Source organism: Schistocerca nitens, chromosome 4 (assembly GCF_023898315.1).
Source record: "Schistocerca nitens isolate TAMUIC-IGC-003100 chromosome 4, iqSchNite1.1, whole genome shotgun sequence".
In the NCBI taxonomy this organism is placed as follows: domain Eukaryota; kingdom Metazoa; phylum Arthropoda; class Insecta; order Orthoptera; family Acrididae; genus Schistocerca; species Schistocerca nitens.
The window spans coordinates 966,531,727-966,548,682 of record NC_064617.1 but is presented as its reverse complement, the minus strand read 5'-3'; the positions used below and the strand labels follow the sequence as shown (position 1 = coordinate 966,548,682).

The 16,956-nt window shown below is 44.1% G+C and overlaps 1 protein-coding gene across 3 annotated transcripts in view; it reads left to right on the top strand.

The window, feature by feature from the left end:
- Window positions 1-16,956, top strand: part of LOC126253646 (rho guanine nucleotide exchange factor 10) — a 579,883-nt gene that overhangs the window by 485,395 nt on the left and 77,532 nt on the right. The window lies entirely within an intron of this gene.

The window sequence follows — 16,956 nt, the reverse complement described above, 5'->3', positions numbered from 1 at the left end:
GCATCAAACGAAAAAAACTAAAACGAAACTCGTGTAGCTTGAAGGGGGAAAGCAGATGGCGCTATGGTTCGCCCGCTAGATGGCGCTACCATAGGTCAAACGGATATCAACTGCGTTTTTTTGAAATAGGAACCCCCATTTTTTATTACATATTAGTGTAATACGTAAAGAAATATTAATGTTTTAGTTGGACCACTTTTTTCGCTTTTTGATAGATGGCGCTGTAATAGTCACAAACGTATAAGTACGTGGTATCACGTAACATTCCGCCAATGCGGACGGTATTTGCTTCGTGATACATTACCCATGTTAAAATGGACCGTTTACCAGTTGCGGGAAAGGTCGATATCGTGTTGATGTATCGCTATTGTGATCAAAATGCCCAACGGGCGCGTGCTATGAATGCTGCTCGGTATCCTGGACGACATCATCCAAGTCTCCGGACCGTTCGCCGGATATGGACTTTATTTCAGAAAAGAGGAAGTGTTCAGCCACATGTGAAACGTCAGCCACGACCTGGAACAAATGATGATGCCCAAGTAGGAGTTTTAGCTGCTGTCGCGGCTAATCCGCACATCAGTAGCAGACAAATTGCGCGAGAATCGGGAATATCAAAACGTCGGTGTTGAGAATGCTACATCAACATCGATTGCACCCGCACCGTATTTCTGTGCACCAGGAATTGCATGGCGACGACTTTGAACGTCATGTACAGTTCTGCCACTGGGCGCAAGAGAAATTACGGGACGATGCCAGATTTTTTGCACGCGTTCTATTTAGCGACGAAACGTCATTCACCAACAGCGGTAATGTAAACCGACATAATATGCACTATTGGGCAACGGAAAATCCACGATGGCTGCGACAAGTGGAACATCAGCGACCTTGGCGGGTTAATGTATGGTGCAGCATTATGGGAGGAAGGATAATTGGCCCCCATTTTGTGGATGGCAATCTAAATGGTGCAATGTATGCTGATTTCCTACGTAATGTTCTACCGATGTTACTACAATACCTTTCACTGCATGACAGAATGGCGATGTACTTCCAACATGATGGATGTCCGGCACATCAACATCTTGCGGTTGAAGCGGTATTGAATAGCATATTTCATGACGGGTGGATTGGTCGTCGAAACACCATACCATGGCCCGCAAGTTCACCGTATCTGACGTCCCCGGATTTCTTTCTGTGGGGAAAGTTGAAGGATATTTGTTATCGTGATCCACCGACAACGCCTGACAATATGCGTCAGCGCGTTGTTAATGGATGTGCGAACGTTACGGAAGGCGAACTACTCGCTGTTGAGAGTAATTTCGTTACACGTATTGCCAAATGCATTGAGGTTGACGGACATCATTTTGAGCATTAATCGCATTAATGTGGTATATATAGGTAATCACTCTGTAACAGCATGATAAGTCCACAAAGGTACATATATCACATTTGAACAACCGAAATAAAATGTCCAAACGTATGTACGTTCTGTATTTTAATTAAAAAAAACGTACCTGTTACCAACTGTTCGTCTAAAATTGTGAGCCATATGCTTGTGACTATTACAGGGCCATCTATGACAAAGCGAAACAAGTGGTCCAACTAAAACATTCATTTCTTTACGTACTTACACGAATATGTAATAAAAAATGGGGGTTCCTATTAAAAAAAAACCGCAGGTGATATCCGTTTGACCTATGGCAGCGCCATCCAGCGGGCAAACCATAGCGCCATCTGGTTTCCCCCTTCAAGCTAGACAAGTTTCGTTCTTTGTAGTTTTTTCGTTTGACGCTTATTTCGTGAGGTATTTGGCCCTGTCACGATCAATGGACCACTCTGTATTCGCTTTCCCTAAAAGCAAGGTAGATGTGACGGTATATGTCATTGCATTGTCGTCGAAATTATCTGTTACAGTTAATTCTAACAGAAGTTGTGTGAACGATACTGCACACGCTACAGGATCACAAATAAACAGTTCCACAATCTTCTGAAATTTAATAATAGACAGAATGTTACGTGGAATCGAAATTAGACTGAAGTAGTGCCTTGGTTATGTTAGTCCCAAAGTTTTTGGCACTTGTTAGTGAAACTGGAAGAAACTGGTCCAGTATTCGTGTGAAATGGTAGTCCATAACGTAGATAGGTACCCAGTTCATGAAACTCCACATCGGAAACAGGTGTGCAGTTTCGTACAGTTAGAAGGCATCCTTGCAGAGCTGGCGGTGTGTGGAGTCGGACCTTAGTCATGACCTGCGAACTTGGCGCCTCGCCAGCTCCATTGCTGACTGCCAATCTCCGCCACGTAATGTGCCAATCCTCAGAAGCAATGACATCAGTACAGTACAGCGCACTGGAGCGGCCAGCTGCAACTAAATGATTTACAGTCTATTCCGTGACTACCACAGTCGTTTCCACGAACAGCTGCAACAGCACACACAGGCAACACTCGTTTGCAGACAATGGTCGCAGTTTCTCTGCAACAAAAATGAGAATCTACAGTTAATACAGCATTTAAAATTACGGCTTTTGTGAAATTTAATGAATAAAGGAGACTGTCCAGTATTTGCTGAGAAATTCTGTTAAATGAGATTTAAATAATAAACTTCTGTACCAGTTACTTATTTTCATGCACAGCACGAACTCATTTCAGTAATTTATTCGCATTTCCAAGTGCTGCGCTTGAAAATGAGAATACATTTCGGAAATGCATCGTGTTGTGTATGAAAAAGCGTAAGAAGTGCAGTATTTTATTATGTAAATCAGTATTGTCAGGGCTGCAGGCTGTCGAAAATATCGTTCGTGATCAATGAAATTAATGCAGTTACTCAGTAGCACAACTTGGACATTTCAAATTCCAGAGGTCATTGTACACCGGTGAGAAAAAATGAAGGTCGAAAGTAGCTTTCGCGCGATGTGTCGCTGCCAAGTAACATATTTAGATGAAACTTGGACCATACATAAAAAAAAAACTTCTACAGTATAGCACAGAATTTACGGGGACGTTGTATGTCCTATGCCGCCAATGTTAAATTATCGAATTTTGTGACCCATTATCTCGGAAATTTTTTAAGACACCAACTTACAATTTTCCGTAATTATTGAATGCAGGTTTCTAGATACACTGAACTAGAATTATTACTAAAAATTGTATTGTGGGGCAAGTTATCTTTTTTGTTTTCACTCAATTTTATTGACAGAATTTTGTAAATAAATGAACATAAAAACAAAACAACCCAGGATATTTTAATTATTCTAGTTCCATACGTGTTGAATCTCACACTTGGCAAGCTCTGAAAATTTCATGTCTCTACCATAGGTACTTTTTTAGAAAACGGGTCATTTATTGCAAAAAATGTAGTTAAGAGATATTGAGGTTTAAAACTTCCTTTATTACAAATTCTGAAACAGACTTACATTTCCGCGTCTTTTATGCACTAGTCTTGCCCTGGCCCATAGTATGTGTCTTCTTCTTCTTCTTCTTCATTGTCACGACAGCCCAGTGTTTGCCTCCTCCTTTTCTTTTTTGCTTCTTTTGTCATTTGCAGAGCAGCTAACACGTACACCAAGCTGATCCAGTTCCCCAGTCCTTTAGCTGTGTTCTGTCCAAATCTTACCCCTAACTTCTCCAGAACCTTAAGTCTTTCATAGTTCCCACCATTAAAATAGCCACACGGCACCACACAACATTATTGAAGGACTCATCCACATTCTGGGTCTTCCCATGTAAACACTTCTTTAGTAACTCACGATTTGCCAAATCTCTGTAAATAGGTTTGATTGCCTCCGTTACTGCCAGAGGAAGGGAATGTTTGTGTGTAGATTCATGCAGGATGCCATAAAATTCAGCTTGCCTATATTTACACCAAGTGTTTGGTGTAGGTGGACACAAAGTATGACACGGCTTATCATAGGTTGATATTCGATGAAAGAAAGCACTCCAGACGAAAATGTAGATCTCACGTATCTGTTTCTCGCAAATTTACGTTTCTTGAAGTTACTTTTACGCCTATTAATTTTATTTACGTATAAAAAATCAGTAGAAGTTAGCTTACTACAAAAATAGCCGATAATCACACTACTTTCAACGAAAACTAGTATCAGAAACATAGGACTGATTTGTTTATTCGTAATGCCAACGTCTGAGACGTGGCAGTAGGCACAAAAGAAAGCAATCGAAGCCTTCCAGACTGTGTAGTTCTCAAGATATGACTGCTCAACTGTAGCAGTATATGCGTAGCCGCGATATTTGACAGTCTGACGTCAACATTCATAATATTATGAATTTTCAAATAGAATAGCGTCGTAAATAGGTATGTACGAGGGGAAACGAGTAACAGGAGGCAGAAGTCTCAGGTTCTAAAAGTGCGCCCTACGTCGCAACCTACCTCGTAGCAGGCTATTAGTGAATCTACCGATAGCCGAAAGCCTTTAGAGACTGTTGATCTGTCGGTAGCTGGTTAGCCTACGTTCAGATATAGCTCGTCACGCGTGAGGTGCGTCCTGTGATGCGCACGTGGGGTCAGCGTGCAGCTGATGGTCGCTCACGTAGACGACCTCGCAGCCTCATGGCCGTAACGAATGGCATTGTGTTAGCACGGCAGTGGAATGCTCTATCAACTTACAGCCCGTTCGCAACTTCTGCTAGATTCACTCTCTTGCAAACATGCCATTTCGCTTAATATTTTCAGTCGTGTACATTTAGGAGAAGAAACTCGAGAGGGAATAAATTAAACTCAAGTGTAGGCATGTACTAAAGACACTGGGCGTATGAATTTAAAAAAGCCTGTAGTCACAAATTGTCGTTTTATTAAATACATGATGCATTTAGGACCCTATGGGTCCATCAGTGCATTTAGGACCCTATGGGTCCATCATCAGGTGTAACTTCTCTTAATACATGATTCATTTTTGCTTTGTGAAGTGTTTACAAACACGTGCATGCAAATGTGCTTCTTGAGTGAAGTGATATGCATGAATAGGATGGAGAGAAGAATGAATGATGGTGTTAAAAAGTTCTTGGATTATGTGGAATATGCAATACGCCTCATTCAAGAGCAAAAATGAATTATGTATTAACACAAGTTACACCTGACGATGGACCCACAGGGTTCTAAAAGCTTCGTGTAGTTAATAAAACACGAAAATTTGTGACTGAAGGCGTGTTTTTAAATTCATTCTCCCAGTGTATTGAATACAGTCACGTTTGAAGCTGCAAAATATGGATAAAATTAAAATGTACTAAAGAGCCAACAACGGGGAATAGAACGTCGTCGGAGATGATAGGGTTTACTTGTCTTACAGCCCAACTAGACTTGGTATATTTCGACCTAAACAAATATTGCAGTGGACCAATGTAATGAATAATAAATTTACTGAATTCTAGATAGGGAGAAATGACCATCGCAATAAAATGAGAAAAATCATAGGTTGCACGGAAAAAGCTGTTTGTTTTTCCACGCTCGCTGTTCGACACTGGAACAATAGAGAAACGTTCTGAAGGTGATTCGATGAACCTTTTGCCAGGCGCCGGCCGCGGTGATCTAGCGGTTCTAGGCGCTCAGTACGGAACCGCACGATTGCTACGGTCGCAGGTTCGAATCCTGCCTCGGGCATGGATGTGTGTGATGTCCTTAGGTTAGTTGGATTTAAGTAGTTCGAAGTTCTAGGGGACTGATGACCACAGATGTTAAGTCCCATAGTGCTCAGAGCCATTTGAACCATTTTTTTGCCAGGCACGTAAGTGCGAATTGCAGAGTAGATGTAGATTAAGGAAAATGGCCACATACAATTTTGTTAAAAAGAAAGAGAAGAAAAAAAGGTCCACAACGCAAAGGTTGTACTGCACATCGCAGTGGTTCACTAGGTATGGTCCAAATTTGGGTAGTGTGTTCTCAGCTTACTACGACCTGTGAACTGACAAAGCGCGATATAAAGTGTAACAGAATCTGAGCCACGTTGCAACTTGACATTTTTCACATTAACAAATCATTGCCAGAGCTGAAAGGAGGGATTAGAGACAACGACAAAAAAAGTATTTGAACCGACCAGGGATTAAACGCCGGACGATTGGATTAATAGCCTCGCACTTAGTCACTATTTTTGTACTAAATTTTTATCATCAAATAACTTTTGAGACAGTTACAATTGATCAACGAGAATATTAAACACACTAATGAACTCGAGACGTAGTGCGAAGACATATTACATTGGCTCTGCACTGATCAGGACACCAAACACGTGGTTGTCACGATGACTTTCTTGCATAACAGATGTACTCTGTCATTATGTACAGTCGAAAATGGACGCTGCGTGACTGCTCTGTTTAAGCAGCTGACGCTTACGTCGCAGCTGCCCAGTGAAAACACCAGAAGTGGGCTGACCTTTCCGCGTACCGTGTTGTAATATCTAAATATACTTGGATTACGGTGGTCTGCTACACACGCGTCACAAATCTATAGCTGGACAGTTGATTACGCAGCGTGGAATTTGGAACAGATCGCGTAAAATACCTCTGAACTCCATCATTGGTGGCTGAGTAAACACACAAACACGACTGGAGACTTTCACGGTTCCAGCTCGTGTATCATTAATCAGAACGCTAGCTGACGAAAGTGCACAATCATGGAGCTACTTTCTTTTAGAATCTGTTTCTGCGAAAGTGTCTATTCCATTTCTCAATTCTTTTCTGAGAATACTTCTGTACAGTTATTCTGCAGACTTTTTATGCAACGGAATACAAAAGTCGTTGTAATGCTGTGTTACGGACTATATGGAAAGAATGGAACGAGCTGAGATGCGAAGTATTCATATCTGAATGGTTTCGTACGTTTTGGTACATACATACATACATACATACATACAAACTGTGATATTTCCTCTCTGTGGCATTCAGCTAAGTCCATTTAGGAACAGAGTGGCCGGCCGCGGTGGTCTAGCGGTTCTGGCGCTGCAGTCCGGAACCGCGGGACTGCTACGGTCGCAGGTTCGAATCCTGCCTCGGGCATGGGTGTGTGTGATGTCCTTAGGTTAGTTAGGTTTAAGTAGTTCTAAGTTCTAGGGGACTTATGACCTAAGATGTTGAGTCCCATAGTGCTCAGAGCCATTTGAACCATTTGAACAGAGTGTCAGTCGGTTGGTTCGTGGCTTTTTGCAGCCGAAGTCAGTACATCCCCAAAATTCTTCTGGGTTGTAGCCCTAAGCCATGTTTCGTTCGTATGTACAACATCGTGGACTATTACGAAACTGGCCGGCCGGTGTGGCCGTGCGGTTCTGGGCGCTACAGTCTGGGACCGGGCGACCGCCACGGTCGCAGGTTCGAATCCTGCCTCGGGCATGGATGTGTGTGACGTCCTTAGGTTAGTTAGGTTTAAGTAGCTCTAAGTTCTAGGCGACTGATTACCTCAGAAGTTAAGTCGCATAGTGCTCAGAGCCATTTGAACCATTTTGAACTATTACGAAACTGCTAGAGAATAAATAACTTTAACAAGACAGCACTGTAGTCATCAGGCATTTTTTCAAGTATATCGAAGCTGATAATAGCTGCTTGAAAGAAAGGAAAGCTAACTTAAAACTTAGTATGCGTCTTTGTTCGCTTGAACTGGCGGTATGGAAGTCGTGCCTTGACAAACAAAGTTTGGCAGTCATTAGGCACGACTTATAGTCAGTAAAATGGATAACAAGAAAAAAGTAGTGAACATGTTTGAAATATCTAGACTGTACGGAATTGGCTCTTGATGTCAGCACCCCTATTGCCAGGTTGGAATTGGATTTGTGTAAAGCCGGTGATAGATGATCTTCATTTACTGTAATTCCACTCGGGAACTGGATCTATTTGATTCTTTTGGGTTAGAATAAATCAGTGTGATGCCGCTGCATGTATTTGGATTAATCACCACCGTAAGAAACCACCCTGTTAATGTTAGCGGATGTGTAAAAGGTGTGCATATATCGGCCTCTGGGCCTAGTGTCTTGCGTGTCAGTTTTGTATAACGATCGCGCGCACGATTTGCGACTACACCAAGTTCTTAAGAAATACGAACAATGTCGACTATGAAATTTTTGTAACTGATGTCGAAGGATTGTGAATTGAACAGCAACTATCGTATTACACTTTCGTTCTAAGCTGCTCAGCGCGTTGGCGCAGACGCTAAGTATGTCGCTTAGCTCCTGGCTGTGAACATTTGAACGCCCCCTCTAAATTCTTCCTTCCTCACTTTCCCTCCAGTAATTGCAGTTACGTTCATACGGCCACTGACAATAAACGTCAGCGGTTGCTCTCTTCCATTGTCTCAAGCTGAGTCTGGCTGGAGTTTATTTTCCTGATCGCAGCTCACTGTTGTATAAGTGTGGCTATAGAGGGCTGATAACGGAGAGAGGGAAGGAACTTTTATCAGCCACAGTTTTTCACCTTTTTTAAAAAAAATCCATCACATCGAGCTTCGAAGCCTCTCGCCCATCTTCCAGCTAAGCCCTTTTCGTGACCAGCACACTTGTTCCCTTCTCATTGATGTGTATGTTTTTTTGTGTGTTTGGGACACACAACACTCAACAGAGAACAAAAAATGGAGCGTAGGTGTTGCGCAGTGTTTGTTACTTCAAATAATTGAAAAACTCCGACTGGTCCCTTTATTTTCTACTAGCCTAGTACCTGGCTTCCGCCAGGTATGTATATGTAACTGTAAAAGTAAGATGATTGGTAACATAATATATTCCAATCTTCTATTAGTCCATCTCCTCTTTCCCCCTCTCTCCATCTCCTATTTCACCCGCTCTCTGCCCATCTTCTCCACCCGCGCTCTCTGCTCATCTCATCCTCTTCCCTTTCTCTGTACATCTCTTCTTCCCACTCTCTCCATTCATCTCCTCTTCCTCCCCCTTTCTTTGTCCACGTTCTCGCTCTCACCCCAATGGGAGGGTGGTGCTCCTTACCTCGACAGTATTTATTTCCAGATCGTAACTAATGTGTGTACTAGATTCCGTTGGAATTGTTCCAGGGTTTTAGGATGATCTTTTTACCTGTGGCTTTGTTTGCGTACGCACATGTCAAATATTTCATACGAATTTAACATACTTCACATGAACATGCACACACGTCTCACCCGTATCACTAGCGAATTTCGCCCTGTAGTTTCATTTTCTCTTAGTTCAGTGTTTTTGACGTCGTATCTTCTGCATTGTGTTTCGTACAATGGTATAATTTTGATGGTACATTTAGTGGTATATGTGAATACTGTCTGTAAAATATTATACAATGCGTCGATGGATGCAGGTGGGGCAGCTCTTGGAACGAGAGGAAATGCGGCCAATGGACTGACCTGCCTGCTCCTCGACATAACCTTTCATTCCGCACTTTCCTAGAACACCAAATAACTTTTTTGTATTTCAAATTGTTGAAGGATGCCAGGGTAAATTTAAAAAAATCACATTTCCGATTCTGGAAAAAGTGTTTCTTTTTTTTTTTTTTTTTTTTTACACATTGCATTTATGCAAATCTACGTGAAACTTATATTAACTCGTCTGTGGCAGTTTGCACTTAGGCAAAAACGTGTCAAATTTTACATAATTAATAAACATTTTTGGATTACGTAGTTTTAAACACCAAATGAAAACACAGCTATTATAGAATTAATGGTACTATCGAAAGTGGATGGATGACATTTATCTTTGATACTATGGAATTCAACAAAACCGTTTTTGTCTTTATTTGAACATAAGTTTACTTCGCTCTTTTCAGACATGACAAAGGTATAGCCTTTGTAATTCGGGTGTTTGCACGCTGTTCTCGTCCTACTCTACACTGGTCAGATCTTATGTCTTCCGGAGGTAACGATGATCCCTACATTTAATCTCTATTGGCTCAGTTGGATCTATTGGATCAATCACTAAGCATATTTCACTCTTGTCCATTGCTTAAACATGCTGTTCCGTTTGCAATATTCATAGATAAAAACTTTAGTATCGCAAAGCGAAACGGAAAGGTGCATGACCAGTCAGTAACGACATCAGCTTTTAAAACTCCCATCACAAACAGTGCTATATAAATTCACTATAGTCTTCCACATAAGATAATTACACTCCTGGAAATGGAAAAAAGAACACATTGACACCGGTATGTCAGACCCACCATACTTGCTCCGGACACTGCGAGAGGGCTGTACAAGCAATGATCACACGCACGGCACAGCGGACACACCAGGACCCGCGGTGTTGGCCGTCGAATGGCGCTAGCTGCGCAGCATTTGTGCACCGCCGCCGTCAGTGTCAGCCAGTTTGCCGTGGCATACGGAGCTCCATCGCAGCCTTTAACACTGGTAGCATGCCGCGACAGCGTGGACGTGAACCGTATGTGCAGTTGACGGACTTTGAGCGAGGGCGTATAGTGGGCATGCGGGAGGCCGGGTGGACGTACCGCCGAATTGCTCAACACGTGGGGCGTGAGGTCTCCACAGTACATCGATGTTGTCGCCAGTGGTCGGCGGAAGGTGCACGTGCCCGTCGACCTGGGACCGGACCGCAGCGACGCACGGATGCACGCCAAGACCGTAGGATCCTACGCAGTGCCGTAGGGGACCGCACCGCCACTTCCCAGCAAATTAGGGACACTGTTGCTCCTGGGGTATCGGCGAGGACCATTCGCAACCGTCTCCATGAAGCTGGGCTACGGTCCCGCACACCGTTAGGCCGTCTTCCGCTCACGCCCCAACATCGTGCAGCCCGCCTCCAGTGGTGTCGCGACAGGCGTGAATGGAGGGACGAATGGAGACGTGTCGTCTTCAGCGATGAGAGTCGCTTCTGCCTTGGTGCCAATGATGGTCGTATGCGTGTTTGGCGCCGTGCAGGTGAGCGCCACAATCAGGACTGCATACGACCGAGGCACACAGGGCCAACACCCGGCATCATGGTGTGGGGAGCCATCTCCTACACTGGCCGTACACCACTGGTGATCGTCGAGGGGACACTGAATAGTGCACGGTACATCCAAACCGTCATCGAACCCATCGTTCTACCATTCCTAGACCGGCAAGGGAACTTGCTGTTCCAACAGGACAATGCACGTCCGCATGTATCCCGTGCCACCCAACGTGCTCTAGAAGGTGTAAGTCAACTACCCTGACCAGCAAGATCTCCGGATCTGTCCCCCATTGAGCATGTTTGGGACTGGATGAAGCGTCGTCTCACGCGGTCTGCACGTCCAGCACGAACGCTGGTCCAACTGAGGCCCCAGGTGGAAATGGCATGGCAAGCCGTTCCACAGGACTACATCCAGCATCTCTACGATCGTCTCCATGGGAGAATAGCAGCCTGCATTGCTGCGAAAGGTGGATATACACTGTACTAGTGCCGACATTGTGCATGCTCTGTTGCCTGTGTCTATGTGCCTGTGGTTCTGTCAGTGTGATCATGTGATGTATCTGACCCCAGGAATGTGTCAATAAAGTTTCCCCTTCCTGGGACAATGAGTTCACGGTGTTCTTATTTCAATTTCCAGGAGTGTATTTTGTTAGTCTCATAAGATTCTAAGGTCATTCTTACTTGATCATTACTTCAGTAGAAGAATTTTTAGAACTTATGAAATACAAGACTTGGAAACAAGAAAGGGCAAAATATCGCACTACAAGCAGTGCAAGATCTCCAGTTGCCTAGAAAGAAATCTTCGAATTCGTTGGTCCATTTTCCCTGGCATGTACACAAAAATCTAACAGACTCACTCGTGAGAGAGCGCGCTCGTATGTGTACGTGGCATCTTATGTTACAAAACGTACTCCTGTTAAGTTATAAGAAACTCTCAGAATCTTTTAGAAACGCTAAGGTGATTTTTTAAAAAAAAAGATAGAGCAGGATTCGAAACAGCTGCTTCAGATTCAGCTCCATGCCAGTACCCAGTACACTATGGTGAACTCACATTGGTTGACAACCATGACTTTAGCCTTACGTTCGACCGTCGTTGCGTCAGTAGTTGACATTTAACTACGTTGTAGAAAAATTTCCGCTACCAGTCAAAATAAAAGGTTATTTATTTGTCACACCGAAAAGTCTTTAACTACTAGTATGACGTTTTTCGTCATTTTTTTTTTTACCGCAACTCTTATCAGTATCGACGCATTCGGGACAGATCTTTTAATGTGCTGGTGCTTTGAAAAACCGTACTTTCATAAGGCGTAAGTTACGATACAAAACCCATCAAGTACAGTATGTGCTTAAACTATAAAAACGACAAAATCCAGTAGCGCATCTACCAAATTTTGCTTGTGACGTTTAACGCGTTTCTCTCCAGGAAGCAAACATCTGTTTTCTTATTCAGTATATGAAACCGAAACAGCCAACCAGTTGCAACAAAAGGTAGCTTTATTCAACCATTGACTATCATTTCGACGGATGTAAGCGCCGTCTTCTTCAGAAATACGTGTAGCTAAAATTTCACATTGCAAAAACACGAATAACGAAGCGATCTGACATTTGTCCATATAGATATGCAGTCAGCTCACATTGTCCGACCCGATATCTGAACGGTCAGCGTGACGGACTGCCGTCCTAAGGGGTCCGGGTTCGCTTCCCGGCTGGGTCGGGGATTTTCTCCGCTCAGGGACTGGGTGTTGTGTTGTCATCATCATCATCATCATCATCATCATCATCATCATCATCATCATCATCATTTCATCCCCATCCGGCGCGCAGGTCGCCCAATGTGCCGTCGAATGTAATAAGACCTGCACCGAGGCGGCCGGACCTGCCCCTTAAGAGGCCTCCCGGTCAATGAAGCCAAACGCTCATTTCATTTCCATTGTATACATTGTCGGCCTGCAGCTCATAACAAGACCTGACATGTTATTTGATTGGTTTTCTTGCTGCTGAATTTTAGCCAATCTTACTTGACTAGCCATGATAAGAGGCCAGCATATTTAATTATGTCTACAGTGATAATAATAGTAATAATGGGCGTATGGCATCGGTGGCCGGGACACCCCTCGCGGTGCGGTTCGGCCGCCGCTTCACAAGTTCTTTGACGTCACTACGGCGACTTGCGAGTGAATGAGGATGAAATGATGATGAAAGGTACACACAACACCCAGTCATCACGAGGCAGAGAAAATCCCTGACCCCGCCGGGAATCGAACCCGGGACCCCGTGCGCGGGAAGCGAGAACGCTACCGCAAGACGACGAGCCGCTGACTGTGATCACATATTTTCATTGGACCAATGTCAGATCGCTTCATTATTCAGTGTTTTTTCCAATGTGAAGTTTTTATTACATGTATTCATGAAGACGGGTTTACATCAGTCGAAACCGTCGTCAAAGGTTGAATAAAACCACCTTTCGTTGCAACTGGCGACCTGCTTTAGATTCATTTATTGATCTCTAACCGTTGCTGAAGCGCAGCCGTGTTCAACATATTGTGTTATTCAGTCTTTCACATTGCGGACTTTTGCGGAGCGTGAAATTCCGCGTCGTGACGTCACAATACGTCACTAACTTCTCGTCCATGAAAGCTCTCTCGTCGCGTGATGAGTGTACGGCTCTATACATGTTTTTATGTGAAACAAACCATTCAAAAATCTCACGGATACAGTTGAATCTCCAAAAGCTAACTCGTAAATACATAAGCAGACACTACCATTAACTTGATTTATTGAATTTCGCGATAACACAGACGCGAGGTTGGCTTTGATCGTACAGGGAGAGAAATACTGAACTGTACAAAATAAAATCGACCTAACTTCTGAATGGTTTGCATTAGGACGTTCAAACTGCACTGTTGGCCGCGGAGCATGATGGAAATTAGTATGGTTTGGTTTAGCTACGAAGCCCACTTTAATTTGAATAGGTTCGTCAATAAACAAAATTACCGCATTTGGGGGTGGGGGGACTGAGAAACCGCATTTTCCGATCTAGAAGTCTCTTCACCCTCAACGGGTGGCTGTGTGGTGTGGAAGGTCCTGTCACGGAGTAACCGCTGCGATATTCCTTGATGGCACGGTGACTACCGAACGGTACGTGAAGGTTTCGGAAGATGATTTCATCTGGAAGATGATTATCCAAAGTGACCCCGATTTCGACAAGATGCGGTTCATGCAAGACGGAGCTCGACCCCCCTGGAAGCAGGAGTGTGTTTGATGTCCTGGAGGAGCACTCTGGAGACTGCGTTCTGGCTGTGGGATGCCCAGAGGCCGCTAGCATGGGTCTCTATTGGCCTCAAAATTCTCCGGCTCTGAACACATGCGACTCCTTTAATACAGCGATGTTCCGACACTACAGCGAGTCACGCAGAATTTCGCTCTTCGTCTGCGCCACATCATCGCCAATGGTGGCTGACATATCGAAAATGTCACGACGTAAATCTAAATATCTGTAGTGACGTTTACATGTTGAATAAAGTGCGTGGACGCCGTAGTTTGTAACTAATTTACGTTTAGTTCAATACTTCCCATCCTGTAAGAACAGCAGCACAAGATAGAATGAAATTTTCACTCTACAGCGGAGTGTGCGCTGATATGAAACTTCCTGGCAGATTTAAAACTGTGTGCCGGACCGAGACTCGAACTCGGGACCTTTGCCTTTCGCGGGCAAGTGCTCTATCATCTGAGCTACCTAGGCCACGACTCACGCCCCTTCCTCACAGCTTTGCCAGGGAGTTTCATATCAGCGCACACTACGCTGCAAAGTGAAAATCTCATTCTGGAAACATCCCCAGGCTGTGGCTAAGCCATGTCTCCGCAATACCCTTTCTTTCAGGAGTGCTAGTTCTGCAAGGTTCGCAGGAGAGCTCCTGTGAAGTTTGAAAGGTAGGAGACGAGGTACTGGCGGAAGTAAAGCTGTGAAGAAGGGGCGTGAGTCGTGCTTGGGTAGCCCAGATGGTAGAGCACTTGCCCGCGAAAGGCAAAGGTCCCGAGTTCGAGTCTCGGTCCGGCACACAGTTTTAAATCTGCCAGGAAGTTTCAGCAGTAGAATCATTTCTGTGAGGCGCCCTTGGCAGCCCCGTCTCACTGTTGTTGTTGTTGTTGTGGTCTTCAGTCCTGAGACTGGTTTGATGCAGCTGTCCATGCTACTCTATCCTGTGCAAGCTCCTTCATCTCCCAGTACCTACTGCAACCTACATCCTTCTGAATCTGCTTAGTGTATTCATCTCTTGGTCTCCCTCTACGATTCTTACCCTCCACACTGCCCTCCAATGCTAAATTTGTGATCCCTTGATGCCTCAGGACATGTCCTACCAACCGATCCCTTCTTCTAGTCAAGTTGTGCCACAAACTTTTCTTCTCCCCAATTCTATTCAATAGCTCCTCATTAGTTACGTGATCTACCCACCTAATCTTCAACATTCTGCTGTAGCACCACATTTCAAAAGCTTCTATTCTCTTCTTGTTCAAAATATTTATTGTCCATGTTTCACTTCCATACATGGCTACACTGCATACAAATACTTTCAGAAACGACTTCCTGACACTTAAATCTATATTCGATTTTAACAAATTTCTCTTCTTCAGAAACGCTTTCATTGCCATTGCCAGTCTACATTTTATATCTTCTCTACTTCGACCATCATCAGCTATTTTGCTCCCCAAATAGCAAAACTCCTTTACTACTTTAAGCGTCTCATTTCCTAATCTAATTCCCTCAGCATCACCCGACGTAATTCGACTACTTTCCATTATCCTCGTTGTTGACGTTCATTTTATATATTCCTTTCAAGATACAGTCCATTCCGTTCAACTGCTCTTGTAGGTCCTTTGCTGTCTCTGACAGAATTACAATGTCATCGGCGAACCTCTAAGTTTTTATTTCTTCTCCATGGATTTTAATACCTACTACGAATTTTTCTTTTGTTTCCTTTAGTGCTTGCTCAATATACAGATTGAATAACATCGGGGAGAGGCTACAACCCTCACTCCGTTCCCAACCACTGCTTCCCTTTCATGCCCCTCGACTGTTATAACTGCCATCTGGTTTCTGTACAAATTGTAAATAGCCTTTCGCTCCCTGTATTTTACCCCTGCCTCTTTCAGAATTTGAAAGAGAGTATTTCAGTCAACATTGTCAAAAGCTTTCTCTGAGTCTACAAATGCTAGAAACGCAGGTTTGCCTTTCCTTAATCTTCCTTCTAAGATAAGTCGTAGGGTCAGTATTGCCTGACGTGTTCCAACATTTCTACGGAATCCAAACTGATCTTCCCCGATGTCGACTTCTACCAGTTTTTCCATTCGTCTGTAAAGAATTCGCATTAGTATTTTGCAGCCGTGACTTATTAAACTGATAGTTCGGTAATTTTCACATCTGTCAACACCTGCTTTCTTTGGGATTGGACTTATTACTGCCATACTGCACACATGGACCATTGTTGGTAGTTATCTCATTAGAGACGGTCTCAGCGAAATGCTGATGACGTGGGAAGGTGCGCGCAGCAGGTTGTTTGGCGGAGCCCAGTGCGTAGGCGCCGCGACTGTACCGCGTTGTGAGTCTCCGCTTAGCACATCCGCCCGTGGCTGCTACACACGGCACGGTCCCCAACAGCACACCAGTACGTCGCCACGCCTGCGAGCCGCCACAGCAGACTCTTCTTCGCGTCTCGTGCTGCCGCCGCGAACCATTCGCCGCCGTTTATGTGATTCACCTGTCTCTCAGCTGCTGCCATTTCTAAACCGCCTGCTGTCCTGGAATTGCGTCGCGTGCGAATATTACGTACGTGAGCGTGCCCGACTGCTCCCCAGCAGTACGTCTCACAGAGGGAACGTCGGTGCTCCGCGAACAGTGATTGCTCTTTTTGCGTGCTGTTGGAGAAGCGGCAGCGAGTGAAATATTCGATTTTGTGCCAAATCTGACTTTCTGACTAGGTTTTCCCGTAACAGAGCTCCGTAGTAAGCTTCAGATATGTGAGAATCGAGGATGAATCGCTTCGAGAGAAATGATTACATCTTTCCGAGTGCAGTGAAAAGTGTGACCTGACAATAGCCTTGTGAAAAAGA